Consider the following 2,479-nt stretch of genomic DNA (forward strand, 5'->3'; position numbering starts at 1 on the left):
CTTATGGTGGTGGACTAATGGGACATTTTGGAGTAAGAAAAACTCTAGAAGTGTTGGTAGAGCATTTCTTTTGGCCACACATGAAATGAGATGTAGTCAAGTTTTGTGAGAAGTGTATTACATGTAGGCAAGCAAAATCTAGATCTTTACCTCATGGATTGTATACACCTTTACCAATTCCTAATGAACCTTGGGCTGATATTTCCATGGGCTTTGTTGTAGGGCTACCAAGGTCTAATGAAGTATGGATTCTATTTTTGTCATTGTGGATAGATTTTCTAAAATGGCTCATTTTATTCTTTGTAGGAAAATAGGTAATGTTAACCATATTGTTGATCTATTTTTTAGGGAGATTGTGCGGCTTCATGGAGTACCGAGGAGCATAGTTTCATATCGTGATGCAAAGTTCCTAAGCTACTTTTGGAAGACACTATGGGGAAAATTGGGAACAAAGATGTTGTTTTCTACAACTTGTCATCCACAAATAGATGGACAAACTGCGGTAGTAATCGAACTTTATCTACTTTATTGAGAGCTATCATTCAAAAGAATTTAAAAGGTTGGGAAGATTGTTTACCACTTGTTGAATTTGCTTATAATAGATCTGTGCATTCTACTACTAAGTTTTCACCTTTTGAAGTGGTATATGGGTTCAACACTTTAACTCCTTTAAATTTGTCACATTTGCCTGTCTCTGAGCATGCCAGTTTAGATGGTACCAGAAAAGCTGAGTTTGTGAGGAAACTGCATGAAGACGTTCGATCACAATTTGAAAAGAACACTGAACAATATGTTGCGCAAACCAATAGGGGACGAAAGAAAGTGATCTTTGAACCCAGAGATTGGGTTTGAGTTCATATGAGGATGGAAAGATTCCCTACTAAACATCGTACTAAGTTGCATCCACGAGGAGATGGTCCATTTCAAGTCATTGCTAGAATCAATGATAATACATACAAGCTTAACTTACCAGGTGAGTATAATGTCAGTGCTACATTTAATTTTTTTGATCTTTCTCCCTTTGATGTAGGTGTTCAAGATTTGAGGACGAATCCTTTAGGGGAAAGGGAGAATGATGGAGTCAAAGAACGAGAGCAATAAGCTAACGATATGGATCATGGTCAACCCACTCTAGATGTTAATGATGATCCTTTATACATCAATGGAGGACCAATTACAAGGGCTAAGGCTAGAAAGATGAAGGAAGCACTTAATGTACTAATTGAAGATGTGAAGGCCAAAGCTACCACTGAAGAAGGTTTGATCAAGAGTAAGTCATTCGGCATAGTCAACCTAATTCAAGCTTTAGATGAGCTTCATTAGCACTTAAGTCTCATGTCTATGTAGTAGGGATATGTAGGCTCAATCTAGACTCAATTTCTATTTTTATTTGGGTTGTAATAAAACCATAAGCTTAAAATGGCTAAGTAGTCTACATAAGCCTTTATTAAATGGGCTTTCTTTTGACCTTTTTTTGGTCACCTTATAGCTATAAATAAAGGGGGTGACGGCCACACATGTATCTTTGACATATTTTTCATTCTAAAGCATGGTGAGGCTCTCACTTGTTGATTCTTCATTGAATTAGAACTTATCAAGGCATTTCCTTGTGGCGTTCAAAGACTTATCAACCTCCATCCTAAGGTTGTGGCGTCTTCCATCTTCTATACCAAGGCTCATGCTTTCCTAAGCATTGGGTCGAGGTTCTTTTCATCAGTCTTATCGATTTAGTTCTTTCTTTCTTTCTTCTTCCATTCATTGTGGGTTCTTGAGATATCTTTCTCTTTGGATTTACATCTGTAGGAGAGATGTTAAAGAGATGAAACAACATGTATATCCCACATAGATAGCGAAAAGTATTGGTGCGGGAAGCATCGGATGATCGAACCTGAGTTTTGATAATGGTAAAGGATTCAAGTTAAGATTATTTGTGATATAACGAGTTTGTATGAGATTGCAGGAAATTCCTAAGTGTTCTTAGGCAAAAGTCCTAGCTACGGTTAGGCAGGTGTAAAATCCTAGGGGGTGATAACTCTAGGCGGAAAGTCTTGCCGAGTCGAAGGCTTCTTCCAAAAATCGTAGAGTCGGGGACTCTAGTTTGAAATCTTGGTGTCACGAATCGGATGGAAGTCTAGGTGGGTCGTGGAGCAGATGTCGAGCATGAAGACCGAAATCTTCAGACCCTGAGAAAAAGTCAAGTTGATCTGGAGGATCAATCTGGCAACAGGTTACTTCTCCTGAGAGGAGTAGGTGAGGACGCGTTCCCCAAAGAGGGAATAGTAGGCGTCGGTTCGACTTAGAGTTTCGATGAAACTCAAAGTCAGAACTGGACAGTCAGAGGCTATCAAATTTCAATTTGTATATATTATTTTATACCTGAACTAACTTTATTTTGCAAAAAATAATGGTTGGAAAAAATTTGTCTAGGTGCCCGGAGTCCGAGCGCCCCGAGCTGGTCCAGGCGCCCGGAGTCGGTCCA

Source organism: Zingiber officinale, chromosome 3B (genome assembly GCF_018446385.1).
Source record: "Zingiber officinale cultivar Zhangliang chromosome 3B, Zo_v1.1, whole genome shotgun sequence".
NCBI lineage: Eukaryota > Viridiplantae > Streptophyta > Magnoliopsida > Zingiberales > Zingiberaceae > Zingiber > Zingiber officinale.